Consider the following 16980-nt stretch of genomic DNA (forward strand, 5'->3'; position numbering starts at 1 on the left):
CCTTTACCAATATGGGTCTGGGTCACAGTGGGCGACTGACTCCTTTACCAAAATAACAACAGAAAACGCTGGAAAAACTCAGCAGGCCTGGGCAGCATCCGTGGAGAGAGAAACAGAGTTAACGTTTCAGGTCTCTCACATGGCAGCTGTCTCCCATTCTGCCAGCGCATTTCACATTTAATCTAGAGCCGTCTTTTGTCTCCACTAGCCCTATCACCATCTTGTCTCGTTTTGAATACCTCTTAATGTCCCTTCACTTCTCTTTTGTTCTCTCCCAGCCCCCATACTGGCCTCTTAATCTATTTCATTTCCTGAGCTTCTTTAGTCTTGACAAAGGGTTCACCCAAAACGTTGACTCTATTTTCTCTCCACCTGCCTGGCCTGCTGAGTTCCTCCAGCATTTTCTGTTGTTATTTCGGATTTCCAGCATCTGCAGGATTTTGCGATCGTTACGTTTCAGGTCGAAGACCCTCCTTTACCAATATGGGTCTCGGTCACAGTGGGAGACACACTCCTTTACTAAAATGGGTCAGGGTTACAGTGGGAGTCCGGTTCCTATACGAATATGGGTCCGGGTAACAAAAGAAGAACCTCACTCCTTTACAAATATGGCGCCGGGTCACGCTCTGCCCAATCGGGTAGCTCGATCATGATGACGAGCCGGAACCTCCGTTGTGACTCGGAAGCTGTTTTCTACACGCGGGGAACTCAACTGGCGATAAAGAGCGGATCGAGGGTGAGAAAATATCACAAAATAATCATTATAATAGATTATATAATATAATCCCTGAGTACTGCCCCATCATTACTGCCTCTTCGACAGCGCAACCCCCCCACAGTACTGCACCTCCGACAGTGCGGCGCTCCCTCAGTACTGCCCCTCCGACAGTGCGGCGCTCTCTCAGTACTGCCCCTCCGACAGTACCTCGCTCCCTCAGTACTGCCCCTCCGACAGTGCAGCACTCCCTCAGTACTGCCCCTCCGACAGTGCAGCGCTCCCTCAGTACTGCCCCTCCGACAGTGCGGCGCTCCCTCAGTACTGCCCCTCCGACAGTGCGGCGCTCCCTCAGTACTGCCCCTCCGACAGTGCGGCGCTCCCTCAGTACTGCCCCTCCGACAGTGCGGCGCTCCCTCAGTACTGCCCCTCCGACAGTGCGGCGCTCCCTCAGTACTGCCCCTCCGACAGTACCTCGCTCCCTCAGTACTGCCCCTCCGACAGTGCAGCGCTCCCTCAGTACTGCCCCTCCGACAGTGCGGCGCTCCCTCAGTACTGCCCCTCCGACAGTGCGGCGCTCCCTCAGTACTGGCCCTCCGACAGTGCGGCGCTCCCTCAGTACTGCCCCTCCGACAGTGCGGCGCTCCCTCAGTACTGCCCCTCCGACAGTGCGGCGCTCCCTCAGTACTGCCCCTCCGACAGTGCGGCGCTCCCTCAGTACTGCCCCTCCGACAGTGCGGCGCTCCCTCAGTACTGCCCCTCCGACAGTGCACCGCTCCCTCAGTACTACCCCTCCGACAGTGCATCGCTCCCTCAGTACTGCCCTCCGACAGTGCAGCGCTCCCTACTGCCCCTCCGACAGTGCAGCGCTCCCTCAGTACTGCCCCTCCGACAGAGCAGCGCTCCCTCAGTACTGCCCCTCCGACAGAGCAGCGCTCCTCAGTACTGCCCCTCCGACAGTGCAGCTCTCCCTCAGTACTGCCCCTCCGACAGTGCAGCTCTCCCTCAGTACTGCCCCTCCGACAGTGCAGCGCTCCCTCAGTACTGCCCCTCCGACAGTGCAGCGCTCCCCCAGTATTGCCCCTCCGACAGTGCGGCACTCCCTCAGTACTGCCCCTCCGACAGTGCTGCGTTCCCTCAGTACTGCCCCTCCGACAGTGCATTGCTCCTTCAGTACTGCCCCTCCGACAGTGCAGCTCTCCCTCAGTACTGCCCCTCCGACAGTGCAGTGCTCCCTCAGTACTGCCCCTCCGACAGTGCAGCTCTCCCTCAGTACTGCCCCTCCGACAGTGCAGTACTCCCCCAGTATTGCCCCTCCGACAGTGCGGCACTCCCTCAGTACTGCTCCTCCGACAGTGCTGCGTTCCCTCAGGACTGCCCCTCCGACAGTGCATTGGTTCCTCAGTACTGCCCCTCCGACAGTGCATTGCTCCCTCAGTACTGCACCACCGACAGTGCGTTGCTCCCTCAGTACTGCCTCTCCGACAGTGCAGCTCTCCCTCAGTACTGCCCCTCCGACAGTGCATTGCTCCTTCAGTACTGCCCCTCCCAACAGTGCAGCTCTCCCTCAGTACTGCCTCTCCGACAGTGCAGTGCTCCCTCAGTACTGCCCCTCCGACAGTGCAGTACTCCCCCAGTATTGCCCCTCCGACAGTGCGGCACTCCCTCAGTACTGCCCCTCCGACAGTGCTGCGTTCCCTCAGGACTGCCCCTCCGACAGTGCATTGCTCCCTCAGTACTGCCCCTCCGACAGTGCAGCACTCCCTCAGTACTGCCCCTCCGACAGTGCAGCGCTCCCTCAGTACTGCCCCTCCGACAGTGCGGCGCTCCCTCAGTACTGCCCCTCCGACAGTGCGGCGCTCCCTCAGTACTGCCCCTCCGACAGTGCGGCGCTCCCTCAGTACTGCCCCTCCGACAGTGCGGCGCTCCCTCAGTACTGCCCCTCCGACAGTGCGGCGCTCCCTCAGTACTGCCCCTCCGACAGTACCTCGCTCCCTCAGTACTGCCCCTCCGACAGTGCAGCGCTCCCTCAGTACTGCCCCTCCGACAGTGCGGCGCTCCCTCAGTACTGCCCCTCCGACAGTGCGGCGCTCCCTCAGTACTGGCCCTCCGACAGTGCGGCGCTCCCTCAGTACTGCCCCTCCGACAGTGCGGCGCTCCCTCAGTACTGCCCCTCCGACAGTGCGGCGCTCCCTCAGTACTGCCGCTCCGACAGTGCGGCGCTCCCTCAGTACTGCCCCTCCGACAGTGCGGCGCTCCCTCAGCACTGCCCCTCCGACAGTGCACCGCTCCCTCAGTACTACCCCTCCGACAGTGCATCGCTCCCTCAGTACTGGCCCTCCGACAGTGCAGCGCTCCCTCAGTACTGCCCCTCCGACAGTGCAGCGCTCCCTCAGTACTGCCCCTCCGACAGAGCAGCGCTCCCTCAGTACTGCCCCTCCGACAGTGCAGCGCTCCCTCAGTACTGCCCCTCCGACAGTGCAGCTCTCCCTCAGTACTGCCCCTCCGACAGTGCAGCGCTCCCTCAGTACTGCCCCTCCGACAGTGCAGCGCTCCCCCAGTATTGCCCCTCCGACAGTGCGGCACTCCCTCAGTACTGCCCCTCCGACAGTGCTGCGTTCCCTCAGTACTGCCCCTCCGACAGTGCATTGCTCCTTCAGTACTGCCCCTCCGACAGTGCAGCTCTCCCTCAGTACTGCCCCTCCGACAGTGCAGTGCTCCCTCAGTACTGCCCCTCCGACAGTGCAGCTCTCCCTCAGTACTGCCCCTCCGACAGTGCAGTACTCCCCCAGTATTGCCCCTCCGACAGTGCGGCACTCCCTCAGTACTGCTCCTCCGACAGTGCTGCGTTCCCTCAGGACTGCCCCTCCACCACCGACAGTGCGTTGCTCCCTCAGTACTGCCTCTCCGACAGTGCAGCTCTCCCTCAGTACTGCCCCTCCGACAGTGCATTGCTCCTTCAGTACTGCCCCTCCCAACAGTGCAGCTCTCCCTCAGTACTGCCTCTCCGACAGTGCAGTGCTCCCTCAGTACTGCCCCTCCGACAGTGCAGTACTCCCCCAGTATTGCCCCTCCGACAGTGCGGCACTCCCTCAGTACTGCCCCTCCGACAGTGCTGCGTTCCCTCAGGACTGCCCCTCCGACAGTGCATTGCTCCCTCAGTACTGCCCCTCCGACAGTGCATTGCTCCCTCAGTACTGCACCACCGACAGTGCGTTGCTCCCTCAGTACTGCCCCTCCGACAGTGCAGTGCTCCCTCAGTACTGCCCCTCCGACAGTGCAGTGCTCCCTCAGTACTGCCCCTCCGACAGTGCTGCGCTCCCTCAGTACTGCCCCTCCGACAGTGGAGTTCAGAAGAATGAGAGGCGATCTCATTGAAACATATGAGATTGTGAAGGGGTTGGATCGGGTGGATGCGGGGAAGATGTTCCCGATGATGGGTGAAACTAGAACTAGGGGGCATAGTCTTAGAATAAGGGGCTGCTCTTTCAAAACTGAGATGAGGAGGAACTACTTCACTCAGAGGGTGGTAGGTCCATGGAATATGCTGCCATAAAAAGCTGTAGAAGCTACATCATTACATAAATTTAAAACAGAAATAGACAGTTTCCTAGAAGTAAAGGGAATTAAGGGTTACGGGGAGCGGGCAGTAATTTGGACATGAATCTAGGTTCGGATCAGTCATGGCCCTGTGGGTAGCGGAGCGGGCCCAGGGGCCGTGTAGCCTGACCCTGCTCCTATTTCGTGTGTCTGATTCTGTTAGATTCAGGAGATGGTTCTGTGATAGTAGATTGGCGGTTAGGATCAGATCAGCCATGATCTTATTGAGTGGCGGAGCAGGCTCGAGGGGCCGATTGGCCTACTCCTGCTCCTATTTCTTATGTTCTTCTGCCTCTGCCCCTCCGACAGTGCAACGCTCCCTCAGTACTGCCCCTCCGACAGTGCAACGCTCCCTCAGTACTGCCCCTCCGACAGTGCAACGCTCCCTCAGTACTGCCCCTCCGACAGTGCAACGCTCCCTCAGTACTGCCCCTCCGACAGTGAGGCGCTCCCTCAGTACTGCCCCTCCGACAGTGCGGCGCTCCCTCAGTACTGGCCCTCCGACAGTGCGGCGCTCCCACAGTACTGGCCCTCCGACAGTGCGGCGCTCCCTCAGTACTGCCCCTCCGACAGTGCGGCGCTCCCTCAGTACTGCCCCTCCGACAGTGCGGCGCTCCCTCAGTACTGCCCCTCCGACAGTGCGGCGCTCCCTCAGTACTGCCCCTCCGACAGTGCGGCGCTCCCTCAGTACTGCCCCTCCGACAGTGCGGCGCTCCCTCAGTACTGCCCCTCCGACAGTGCGGCGCTCCCTCAGTACTGCCCCTCCGACAGTGCGGCGCTCCCTCAGTACTGCCCCTCCGACAGTGCGGCGCTCCCTCAGTACTGCCCCTCCGACAGTGCAACGCTCCCTCAGTACTGCCCCTCCGACAGTGCGGCGCTCCCTCAGTACTGCCCCTCCGACAGTGCGGCGCTCCCTCAGTACTGCCCCTCCGACAGTGCGGCGCTCCCTCAGTACTGCCCCTCCGACAGTGCGGCGCTCCCTCAGTACTGCCCCTCCGACAGTGCGGCGCTCCCTCAGTACTGCCCCTCCGACAGTGCGGCGCTCCCTCAGTACTGCCCCTCCGACAGTGCGGCGCTCCCTCAGTACTGCCCCTCCGACAGTGCGGCGCTCCCTCAGTACTGCCCCTCCGACAGTGCGGCGCTCCCTCAGTACTGCCCCTCCGACAGTGCGGCGCTCCCTCAGTACTGCCCCTCCGACAGTGCGGCGCTCCCTCAGTACTGCCCCTCCGACAGTGCGGCGCTCCCTCAGTACTGCCCCTCCGACAGTGCGGCGCTCCCTCAGTACTGCCCCTCCGACAGTGCGGCGCTCCCTCAGTACTGCCCCTCCGACAGTGCGGCGCTCCCTCAGTACTGCCCCTCCGACAGTGCGGCGCTCCCTCAGTACTGCCCCTCCGACAGTGCGGCGCTCCCTCAGTACTGCCCCTCCGACAGTGCGGCGCTCCCTCAGTACTGCCCCTCCGACAGTGCGGCGCTCCCTCAGTACTGCCCCTCCGACAGTGCGGCGCTCCCTCAGTACTGCCCCTCCGACAGTGCGGCGCTCCCTCAGTACTGCCCCTCCGACAGTGCGGCGCTCCCTCAGTACTGCCCCTCCGACAGTGCGGCGCTCCCTCAGTACTGCCCCTCCGACAGTGCGGCGCTCCCTCAGTACTGCCCCTCCGACAGTGCGGCGCTCCCTCAGTACTGCCCCTCCGACAGTGCGGCGCTCCCTCAGTACTGCCCCTCAGACAGTGCGGCGCTCCCTCAGTACTGCCCCTCCGACAGTGCGGCGCTCCCTCAGTACTGCCCCTCCGACAGTGCGGCGCTCCCTCAGTACTGCACCACCGACAGTGCGTCGCTCCCTCAGTACTGCCCCTCCGACAGTGCAGTGCTCCCTCAGTACTGCCCCTCCGACAGTGCTGCGCTCCCTCAGCACTGCCCCTCCGACAGTGGAGTTCAGAAGAATGAGAGGCGATCTCATTGAAACATATGAGATTGTGAAGGGGTTGGATCGGGTGGATGCGGGGAAGATGTTCCCGATGATGGGTGAAACTAGAACTAGGGGGCATAGTCTTAGAATAAGGGGCTGCTCTTTCAATACTGAGATGAGGAGGAACTACTTCACTCAGAGGGTGGTAGGTCCATGGAATATGCTGCCATAAAAAGCTGTAGAAGCTACATCATTACATAAATTTAAAACAGAAATAGACAGTTTCCTAGAAGTAAAGGGAATTAAGGGTTACGGGGAGCGGGCAGGAATTTGGACATGAGTCTAGGTTCGGATCAGTCATGGCCCTGTGGGTAGCGGAGCGGGCCCAGGGGCCGTGTAGCCTGATCCTGCTCCTATTTCGTGTGTCTGATTCTGTTAGATTCAGGAGATGGTTCTGTGATAGTAGATTGGCGGTTAGGATCAGATCAGCCATGATCTTATTGAGTGGCGGAGCAGGCTCGAGGGGCCGATTGGCCTACTCCTGCTCCTATTTCTTATGTTCTTATGCCTCTGCCCCTCCGACAGTGCAACGCTCCCTCAGTACTGCCCCTCCGACAGTGCAACGCTCCCTCAGTACTGCCCCTCCGACAGTGCAGCGCTCCCTCAGTACTGCCCCTCCGACAGTGCAGCGCTCCCTCAGTACTGCCCCTCCGACAGAGCAGCGCTCCCTCAGTACTGCCCCTCCGACAGTGCAGCGCTCCCTCAGTACTGCCCCTCCGACAGAGCAGCGCTCCCTCAGTACTGCCCCTCCGACAGTGCAGCGCTCCCTCAGTACTGCCCCTCCGACAGTGCAGCTCTCCCTCAGTACTGCCCCTCCGACAGTGCAGCGCTCCCTCAGTACTGCCCCTCCGACAGTGCAGCGCTCCCCCAGTATTGCCCCTCCGACAGTGCGGCACTCCCTCAGTCCTGCCCCTCCGACAGTGCTGCGTTCCCTCAGTACTGCCCCTCCGACAGTGCGGCACTCCCTCAGTACTGCCCCTCCGACAGTGCGGCACTCCCTCAGTACTGCCCCTCCGACAGTGCGGCGCTCCCTCAGTACTGCCCCTCTGACAGTGCGGCACTCCCTCAGTACTGCCCCTCCGACAGTGCGGCGCTCGCTCAGTTGCGGCGCTCTCTCAGTACTGCCCCTTCGACAGTGCAGCGCTCCCTCAGTACTGCCCCTTCGACAGTGCAGCGCTCCCTCAGTACTGCTCCTCTGACAGTGCAGTGCTCCCTCAGTACTGCCCCTCCGACAGTGCAGCGCTCCCTCAGTACTGCCCCTCCGACAGTGCGGCGCTCCCTCAGTACTGCCCCTCCGACAGTGCGGCGCTCCCTCAATATTGCCCCTCTGACTGTGCATTGCTCCGTCAGTATGGCCCCTCCGACAGTGAATTGCTTTCTCAGTCCTTCCCCTCCGACAGTGCGGCGCTCCCTCAGTAGTGCCCCTCCGACAGTGCAGCACTCCCCCAGTACTGCCGCTCCGACAGTGCATTGCTCTCTCAGTACTGCCCCTCCGACAGTACTGCACTCCCTCAGTACGGCCCCTCCGACAGTGCTGCACTCCCTCAGTACTGCCCCTCCGACAGTGCGGCGCTCTCTCAGTACGGCCCCTCCGACAGTTCAGTGTTCCCTCTGTACGGCCCCTCCGATAGTGCAGCACTCCCTCAGTACTGCTCCTCCGACAGTGCAGCGCTCCCTCAGTACTGCCCCTCCGTCAGTGCGGCACTCCCTCAGTATTGACCCTCCGACAGTGCGGCACTCCCTCAGTATGCCCCTCCGACAGTGCGGCACTCCCTCAGTAGTGCCCCTTCAACAGTGCATTGCTCTCTCAGTACTGCCCCTCCGACAGTGCGGCACTCCCTCAGTATGCCCCTCCCACAGTGCGGCACTCCCTCAGTATGCCCCTCCGACAGTGCGGCACTCCCTCAGTACTGCCCCTCTGACCATGCGGCGCTCCCTCAGTACTGCCCCTCCGACAGTGTGGCGCTCCTTCAGTATGCCCCTCTGACAGTGCGGCACTCCCTCAGTACTGCCCCTCTGACCGTGCAGCGCTCTCTCAGTACGGCCCCTCCGACAGTGCATTGCTCTCTCAGTGCGGCTCCTCCGACAGTGCGGCGCTACCTCAGTACTGCCCTTCCGACAGTGCAGTGCTCCCTCAGTACTGCCCCTCCGACAGTGCGGTGCTCCCTCAGTACTGCCCCTCCGACAGTGCAGTGCTCCCTCAGTACTGCCCCTCCAACAGTGCGGCGCTCCCTCAGTACTGACTCTCTGACAGTGCAGCGCTCCCTCAGTACTGACTCTCCGACAGTGCGGCGCTCCCTCAGTACTGCCCCTCCGACAGTGCTGCGCTCCCTCAGTACTGCCCCTCCGACAGTGTGGCACTCCCTCAGTACTGCCCCTCCGACAGTGCGGCGTTCCCTCAGTACTGCCCCTCCGACAGTGCGGCACTCCCTCAGTACTGCCCCTCTGACCGTGCAGCGCTCTCTCAGTACGGCCCCTCCGACAGTGCATTGCTCTCTCAGTGCGGCTCCTCCGACAGTGCGGCGCTACCTCAGTACTGCCCTTCCGACAGTGCAGTGCTCCCTCAGTACTGCCCCTCCGACAGTGCGGTGCTCCCTCAGTACTGCCCCTCCGACAGTGCAGTGCTCCCTCAGTACTGCCCCTCCAACAGTGCGGCGCTCCCTCAGTACTGACTCTCTGACAGTGCAGCGCTCCCTCAGTACTGACTCTCCGACAGTGCGGCGCTCCCTCAGTACTGCCCCTCCGACAGTGCGGCGCTCCCTCAGTACTGCCCCTCCGACAGTGCGGCGTTCCCTCAGTACTGCCCCTCCGACAGTGCGGCGCTCCCTCAGTACTGCCCCTCCGACCGTACGGCGCTCCGACAGTACGGCGCTCCCTCAGTACTGCCCCTCCAACAGTGCAGCGCTCCCTCTGTACTGCCCCTCCGACAGTGCAGTGCGGCCCCTCCTCCATGCAGGAATGTTTCGTCCTGTTCAGTAACAATACTGTGGAGGAGGAATTCCTGGAGTGTTTACGGGATGGTTTCCTGGACCAATATGTCGAGGAACCAACCAGTGATCAGGCCATCTTAGACTGTGTATTATGTAACGAGAAAGGATTAATTAGCAATCTTGTTGTACGAGGCCCCTCGGGTCTGAGTGATCATAATATGATCGAATTCTTCATTAAGATGGAGAATGAAGTAGTTGACTCAGAGACTAGGGTCCTCAATTTAAATAAAGGAAACTACGATGGTCTGAGGAGCGAGTTGGGTAGGATTGATTGGGGAATGGCACTCAAAGGGTTGACGGTGGATAGGCAATGGCAAACATTCAAAGACCGAATGGATGAGCTACAGAATTTGTTCATCCCAGTTTGGCATAAAAATAAAACAAAAAAGGTGACTCAACCGTGGCTAACAAGGGAAATTAGGGATAGCATAAGATCCAAGGAGAGGACATATAAATTGGCCAGAAAAAGCAATAATCCTAAGGATTGGGAGCAGTTTAGGAGTCAACAAAGGAGGACAAAGGGATTAATTAAGAAAGGGAAAATAGAATATGAGAGTAAGCTTGCAGGGAACATAAAAACTGACTGTAAAAGCTTTTATAGATATGTGAAGAGAAAAAGATTGGTGAAGTCAAGCGTAAGTCCCTTGCAGTCAGAATCAGGGGAATTTATAATGGGAAACAAAGAAATGGCAGACCAACTAAATACATATTTTGGTTCTGTCTTCACAAAGGAGGATACAAATAACCTTCCAGAGATGTCGGGGAACATAGGGTCTGATGGAAGGGTGGAACTGAAAGAAATCAGTATTTGTAGGGAAATGGTGTTAGGAAAATTGATGGGACTGAAGGCCGATAAATCCCCAGGGCCTGATAATCTACATCCCAGGGTACTTAAGGAAGTGGCCCGAGAAATAGTAGATGCATTACTGGTCATCTTCCAGAAGTCGATAGACTCTGGAACAGTACCCATGGATTGGAGGGTAGCTAATGTTACCACACTATTCAAAAAAGGTGGTAGAGAAAAAGCGGGGAATTATAGACCGGTAAGCCTGACGTCGGTAGTGGGGAAAATGCTAGAGTCTATTATAAAAGATGTAATAGCAGAGCACTTGGAAAACAGTGACAGGATCGGACAAAGTCAACATGGATTTACAAAAGGTAAATCATGCTTGACTAATCTACTGGAATTTTTTGAGGATGTAACTGGTAAAATAGATAAGGGAGAACCAGTGGATGTGGTGTATTTGGACTTTCAGAAGGCTTTTGATAAGGTCCCACACAAGAGATTAGCGTGCAAAATTAAGGCACATAGGATTGGGGGCAAGGTATTGACTTGGATAGAGAACTGGTTGGCGGACAGAAGGCAAAGAGTTGGAATAAACGGGTCGTTTTCCGAGTGGCAGGTAGTGACTAGTGGGGTACCGCAAGGATCGGTCCTAGGACCCCAGCTGTTCACAATATATATTAATGATCTGGACGAGGGAATTGGATGTAATATCTCCAAATTTGCAGACGATACAAAGCTGGGTGGGACGGTAAGCTGCGAGGAGGATGTCGAGAAACTCCAGTACAATTTGGACAGGTTGGGTGATTGGGCAGAAACATGGCAAATGCAGTATAACGTGGATAAATGTGAGGTTATCCACTTTGGTGGCAAAAACAGGAAGGCAGATTATTATTTGAATGGCAATAGATTGGGAGAAGGGGAAGTGCAAAGAGACCTGGGTGTTCTTGTGCACCAGTCGCTGAAGGTAACCATGCAGGTGCAGCAGGCGGTTAAGAAGGCAAATGGTATGTTGGCCTTCGTAGCGAGAGGGTTCGAGTACAAGAACAAGGATGTCTTGCTGCAGTTGTACAGGGCCTTGGTGAGACCACACCTTGAGTATTGTGTGCAGTTTTGGTCGCCTTACCTGAGGAAGGACGTTCTTGCCATGGAAGGAGTGCAGCGAAGATTCACCAGGCTGATACCTGGGATGGCAGGAATGACGTATGAGGAGAGATTGTGTCAATTGGGCTTATACTCGCTGGAGTTTAGAAGATTGAGAGGGGATCTCATTGAAACTTATAAAATTCTGTCAGGCCTGGACAGACTAGATGCAGGAAGGATGTTTATGATGGCCGGGGAGTCCAGAACCAGGGGTCATAGTCTAAGGATAAGGGGTAGGACATTTAGGACAGAGATGAAGAGGAATTTCTTCACCCAGAGAGTGGTGAACCTGTGGAATTCTCTGCCACAGAGGGCGGTGGAGGCCAGTTCATTAAATATATTCAAGAAGGAGTTGGATATATTTCTTAAGGCTAAAGAGATCAAGGGATATGGGGAGAAGGCAGGGACAGGGTACTGAATTTGGATGATCAGCCATGATCTCATTGAATGGCGGAGCAGGCTCGAGGGGCCGAATGGCCTACTCCTGTTCCTATCTTCTATGTTTCTATGTGCCATTGAAAGGCCGTTAATACTCCTTTAACCAGGGCTGTGTGCCCCCTTGCATCAGGGCGGGAGTGAAGGTCAGCAAATATTGAGTCTGCAAAGTGAGGAAGCCCGGTTAAGGGTCAGGGGTTACAGCAAATGTGGGCAGTGAAGTGGAGGTGAGTAGTAATCAGCTGCCGAGCCCGGCCGGTTAAAGTGTGCGTGTTGCTGGGCTTGGCTCAGCGTGGGAGAGAGAGACTTGGATACCCTGAGCCCAGCTGTGTGACAGGCACTGTAAGGGGCAGGGTTCATTCAGTGTAGCGCTACTCGCTGACCCCGAGAGCTCTGGGATCTAATTAGTAACTCATGACCTGGGTAATGTCTGCCTCGTGCTGCCAATTACCAGAGCTCCGTTTCGACCAGCGTTTACTGACTTTCTGGGCTCTTTCATTGCCAGGTGCGCCCTTGTGCCTCTTTACCGGTTCTGCCTCTCTTTCTCGCTCATTCTGTCGCTCGCGTTCTCTCTCTCTCTCTCTCTGTGTGCATCTCTCTGTGTGTGTATGTGCCTCTCTCTATCTGCCTCTGTCTCTCTCCCTGTCTCTCACTTGTCTCTCTGTCGCGCTCTCACTGTCTCGCTCTCTCTGTTGTGCTCTCTCTCTCTATCGCGATCTCACTGCCTCGCTCTCGCTCTCTCTGTCGTGCTCTCTCTCCCCCCCTGTCGTGCTCCCTCTCCCCCCTCGGTCGTGCTCTCTCCCCCTCTGTCGTGCTCTCTCTCCCCCCCTGTCGTGCTCTCTCTCCCCCCCTGTCGTGCTCTCTCTCCCCCCCTGTCGTGCTCTCTCTCCCCCCCTGTCGTGCTCTCTCTCCCCCCCTGTCGTGCTCTCTCTCCCCCCCTGTCGTGCTCTCTCTCCCCCCCGTCGTGCTCTCTCTCCCCCTCTGTCGTGCTCTCTCTCCCCCCCTGTCGTGCTCTCTCTCTCCCTCTGTCGTGCTCTCTCTCCCTCTGTCGTGCTCTCTCTCCCCCCCTGTCGTGCTCTCTCTCCCCCCCTGTCGTGCTCTCTCTCCCCCTCTGTCGTGCTCTCTCTCCCCCCCTGTCGTGCTCTCTCTCCCCCTCTGTCGTGCTCTCTCTCCCCCTCTGTCGTGCTCTCTCTCCCTCTGTCGTGCTCTCTCTCCCCCTCTGTCGTGCTCTCTCTCCCCCCCTGTCGTGCTCTCTCTCCCCCTCTGTCGTGCTCTCTCTCCCCCTCTGTCGTGCTCTCTCTCCCCCTCTGTCGTGCTCTCTCTCCCCCTCTGTCGTGCTCTCTCTCCCCCCCTGTCGTGCTCTCTCTCCCGATCCCCTGTCGTGCTCTCTCTCCCCCTCTGTCGTGCTCTCTCTCCCCCCCTGTCGTGCTCTCTCTCCCTCTGTCGTGCTCTCTCTCCCCCCCCCTGTCGTGCTCTCTCCCCCTCTGTCGTGCTCTCTCTCCCCCCTCGGTCGTGCTCTCTCTCCCCCCCTGTCGTGCTCTCTCTTCCCCCCGTCGTGCTCTCTCTCCTCTCCCCCCTGTCGTGCTCTCTCTCCCCTCTGTCGTGCTCTCTCTCTCCCCCCTGTCGTGCTCTCTCTCCCTCTGTCGTGCTCTCCTCTCCCTCTGTCGTGCTCTCTCTCCCCCCCTGTCGTGCTCTCTCTCCCCCTCTGTCGTGCTCTCTCTCCCCCCTCGTCGTGCTCTCTCTCCCCCCCTTTCGTGCTCTCTCTCCCCCCCCAGTCGTGCTCTCTCTCCCCCCCTGTCGTGCTCTCTCTCCCCCCCTGTCGTGCTCTCTCTCTCCCCCTCTGTCGTGCTCTCTCTCTCCCCCCCCGTCGTGCTCTCTCTCCCCCCCCTGTCCGTGCTCTCTCTCCCCCCCTGTCGTGCTCTCTCTCCCCCTCTGTCGTGCTCTCTCTCTCCCTCTGTCGTGCTCTCTCCCCCTCTGTCGTGCTCTCTCTCCCCCCTGTCGTGCTCTCTCTCCCCTCTGTCGTGCTCTCTCTCCCCCCCCTGTCGTAGCTCTCTCTCTCCCCTCTGTCGTGCTCTCTCTCCCCCGCTGTCGTGCTCTCTCTCCCCCTCTGTCGTGCTACTCTCTCTCCCCCTGTCGTGCTCTCTCTCCCCCCTGTCGTGCTCTCTCTCCCCCTGTCGTGCTCTCTCTCTCCCCCCCCCTGTCGTGCTCTCTCCTGCTCTCTCCCCCCCGTCGTGCTCTCTCTCCCCCCCTGTCGTGCTCTCTCCCCCCCTGTCGTGCTCTCTCTCTCCCTCTGTCGTGCTCTCTCTCTCCCCTCTGTCGTGCTCTCTCTCTCCCTCTGTCGTGCTCTCTCTCCTCTGTCGTGCTCTCTCTCTCCCCCCCCTGTCGTGCTCTCTCTTCCCCTCGTGCTGCTCTCTCTCCCCCCCTGTCGTGCCTCTCTCTCCCCCCTGTCGTGCTCTCTCTCCCCCCTCTGTCGTGCTCTCTCTCCCCTCTGTCGTGCTCTCTCCCCCCTGTCGTGCTCTCTCCCCCTGTCGTGCTCTCTCTCTCCCCCCTGTCGTGCTCTCTCTCCCCACTGTCGTGCTCTCTCTCCCCCTGTCGTGCTCTCTCTCCCTCTGTCGTGCTCTCTCTCCCCCCCTGTCGTGCTCTCTCTCCCTCTGTCGTGCTCTCTCTCCCCCCTGTCGTGGCTCTCTCTCCCCCCTGTCGTGCTCTCTCTCCCCCCCTGTCGTGCTCTCTCTCCCCTCTGTCGTGCTCTCTCTCCCCCCTGTCGTGCTCTCTCTCTCCCTCTGTCGTGCTCTCTCTCCCCCCTCTGTCGTGCTCTCTCTCCCCCTGTCGTGCTCTCTCTCCCCCCTGTCGTGCTCTCTCTCCCCTCTGTCGTGCTCTCTCTCCCCCTGTCGTGCTCTCTCTCCCCTCTGTCGTGCTCTCTCTCTCCCCTCTGTCGTGCTCTCTCTCTCCCTCTGTCGTGCTCTCTCTCCCCCTCTGTCGTGCTCCTCTGTCGTCTCTCCCCTGTCGTGCTCTCTCTCCCCCCTCGTCGTGCTCTCTCTCCCCCTCTGTCGTGCTCTCTCTCCCCTCTGTCGTGCTCTCTCTCCCCTCTGTCGTGCTCTCTCTCCCCCTGTCGTGCTCTCTCTCTCCCCTCTGTCGTGCTCTCTCTCCCCTCTGTCGTGCTCTCTCTCCTCCCCTGTCGTGCTCTCTCTCCCCCTCTGTCGTGCTCTCTCTCCCCCTGTCGTGCTCTCTCTCCCCTCTGTCGTGCTCTCTCTCCCCCTCTGTCGTGCTCTCTCCCCCTGTCGTGCTCTCTCCCCCCTGTCGTGCTCTCTCTCCCCCCTGTCGTGCTCTCTCCCCCCTGTCGTGCTCTCTCCTCCCCCTGTCGTGCTCTCTCTCCCCCCCTGTCGTGCTCTCTCTCCCCCGTCGTGCTCTCTCTCCCCCTGTCGTGCTCTCTCTCTCCCCTGTCGTGCTCTCTCTCCCCCCTGTCGTGCTCTCTCTCCCCCCTGTCGTGCTCTCTCTCCCCCCTTGTCGTGCTCTCTCATCCCCCCTGTCGTGCTCTCTCTCCCCCTGTCGTGCTCTCTCTCCCCCTCTGTCGTGCCTCTCTCTCCCCTCTGTCGTGCTCTCTCTCCCCTCTGTCGTGCTCTCTCTCTCCCCCCTGTCGTGCTCTCTCTCCCCCCTGTCGTGCTCTCTCCCCCCCTGTCGTGCTCTCTCTCCCCCCTGTCGTGCTCTCTCCCCCCCTGTCGTGCTCTCTCTCCCCCTGTCGTGCTCTCTCTCTCCCTCTGTCGTGCTCTCTCTCCCCCTCTGTCGTGCTCTCTCTCCCCCCTGTCGTGCTCTCTCTCCCCCTCTGTCGTGCTCTCTCTCCCCCCTGTCGTGCTCTCTCTCCCCCTCTGTCGTGCTCTCTCTCCCCTCTGTCGTGCTCTCTCTCCCCCTGTCGTGCTCTCTCTCTCCCCCCTGTCGTGCTCTCTCTCCCCCTCTGTCGTGCTCTCTCTCCCCTCTGTCGTGCTCTCTCTCCCCCTCTGTCGTGCTCTCTCTCCCCCCTGTCGTGCTCTCTCTCCCCTCTGTCGTGCTCTCTCTCCCCCTCTGTCGTGCTCTCTCTCCCCTGTCGTGCTCTCTCCCCCTGGTGCTCTCTCTCCCCTCTGTCGTGCTCTCTCTCCCCCTCTGTCGTGCTCTCTCTCCCCCTCTGTCGTGCTCTCTCTCCCCCCCTGTCGTGCTCTCTCTCCCCTCTGTCGTGCTCTCTCTCCCCCCCTGTCGTGCTCTCTCTCTCCCTCTGTCGTGCTCTCTCCCCCCCTGTCGTGCTCTCTCTCCCCCTCTGTCGTGCTCTCTCCTCCCCCTCTGTCGTGCTCTCTCTCCCCCCTGTCGTGCTCTCTCTCCCCCTCTGTCGTGCTCTCTCTCCCCCCCTGTCGTGCTCTCTCTCTCCCCTCTGTCGTGCTCTCCCCTGTCGTGCTCTCTCTCCCCTCTGTCGTGCTCTCTCTCCCCCTCTGTCGTGCTCTCTCTCTCCCCTGTCGTGCTCTCTCTCCCCCTCTGTCGTGCTCTCTCTCTCCCCCCTGTCGTGCTCTCTCTCTCCCCTCTGTCGTGCTCTCTCTCCCCCTCTGTCGTGCTCTCTCTCCCCCCGTGTCGTGCTCTCTCTCCCCCCTGTCGTGCTCTCTCTCCCCTCTGTCGTGCTCTCTCTCCCCTCTGTCGTGCTCTCTCTCTCCCCCCTGTCGTGCTCTCTCTCCCCTCTGTCGTGCTCTCTCTCTCCCTCTGTCGTGCTCTCTCTCTCCCCCCTGTCGTGCTCTCTCTTCCCCCCTGTCGTGCTCTCTCTCCCCCTCTGTCGTGCTCTCTCTCCCCCTGTCGTGCTCTCTCTCCCCCTCTGTCGTGCTCTCTCTCCCCCCCCTGTCGTGCTCTCTCCCCCCCTGTCGTGCTCTCTCTCCCCCTGTCGTGCTCTCTCTCCCCTCTGTCGTGCTCTCTCTCCCTCCTGTCGTGCTCCTCTCTCCTCCCCCCTGTCGTGCTCTCTCTCCCTCTGTCGTGCTCTCTCTCCCTCTGTCGTGCTCTCTCTCCCCCCCTGTCGTGCTCTCTTCTCCCCCCTGTCGTGCTCTCTCTCCCCTCTGTCGTGCTCTCTCTCCCCCTCTGTCGTGCTCTCTCTCCCCCCCCCTGTCGTGCTCTCTCTCCCCCCCTGTCGTGCTCTCTCTCCCTCTGTCGTGCTCTCTCTCTCCCTCTGTCGTGCTCTCTCTCTCCCCCCCTGTCGTGCTCTCTCTCGTCCTCTCCCTCTCCCTGTCGTGCTCTCTCTCTCCCTCTGTCGTGCTCTCTCTCTCTGTCGTGCTCTCTCCCCTGTCGTGCTCTCTCTCCCCCCCTGTCGTGCTCTCTCTCTCTCGCTCCCCCCCCTGTCGTGCTC

At 59.9% G+C, this 16980-nt stretch overlaps 1 protein-coding gene across 1 annotated transcript in view; it reads left to right on the forward strand.

Annotated features, from left to right (window-relative positions):
- The first annotated feature begins 634 nt into the window (after positions 1 to 634).
- The window catches only part of LOC147095504 (phosphoribosylformylglycinamidine synthase-like), an 81761-nt gene continuing 65415 nt past the window's right edge, over positions 635 to 16980 (forward strand). The window contains exon 1 of the mRNA XM_085973652.1: positions 635 to 736. The gene's annotated coding sequence lies outside the window, so the exon portion shown is untranslated. The remainder of the gene's footprint in view (positions 737 to 16980) is intronic.

Source organism: Somniosus microcephalus, unplaced genomic scaffold, assembly GCF_052327205.1.
Source record: "Somniosus microcephalus isolate GS21.2 unplaced genomic scaffold, FLI_Smic_1.0 unresolved_chr1, whole genome shotgun sequence".
Lineage (NCBI taxonomy): Eukaryota > Metazoa > Chordata > Chondrichthyes > Squaliformes > Somniosidae > Somniosus > Somniosus microcephalus.